We start from the raw sequence: 687 nt of genomic DNA on the forward strand, positions 1-687 counted from the left end.
TCTGTCTTTCTTAGTTGGACTTTTAGTTTTTTCCTCTGTTGATCTCTGCCCATCTTGGTCTGCTCCATCGTACTCCATTTTCTCTTTTGTGTAGTTACTCAGGATTTGAGACCATGGATTTCTTAGGTATCCAGGTTCAAATAATTTAACGAATCCTGTTACCTGTGTAGTTTTGTTGTTTGGAAGTTACCCTCTTGGGTAACATTTGTGGTCTGTAAAATAGAGATACTGTTACTTCCCTCATTGTGTTACTGTGAACATTAAATGAGATAATACATGATAATTATTTTGAAATACGCTGGCCCATAAGTGTACAAGACGTTAGCTGTCACTTTTGCTCATACTTTTTATCTTTCTGTCTCTGTTTCCCCCACTTGCTCTTAAGTGTGTTTTCTCATCTCTCATCCTCTAAATAGTGATGGTTCAGGATAAAGGCATTAAATTTATAGCTGTAGTCATGAGGAAAAAGTCTAGTTTTTTTCCAGTGGGATATATAAAATTTGGAAGACAAGAATAACTGGTTTGAATCAAAACTGTTACTTGCTGTTTCACTTTAGGCAAGTTATTTTGAGTCTCTGAGCCTTAACTGTTTTATCTCTGAAATGGAAGCAATAATATATACCTTCCCCCAAAAGGCCACTGTGTGATGTTACACACATGCACACATACACACACTCCTACAGATGC

The sequence above is a fragment of the Manis pentadactyla genome, chromosome 2 (assembly GCF_030020395.1).
Source record: "Manis pentadactyla isolate mManPen7 chromosome 2, mManPen7.hap1, whole genome shotgun sequence".
In the NCBI taxonomy this organism is placed as follows: Eukaryota; Metazoa; Chordata; class Mammalia; order Pholidota; family Manidae; genus Manis; species Manis pentadactyla.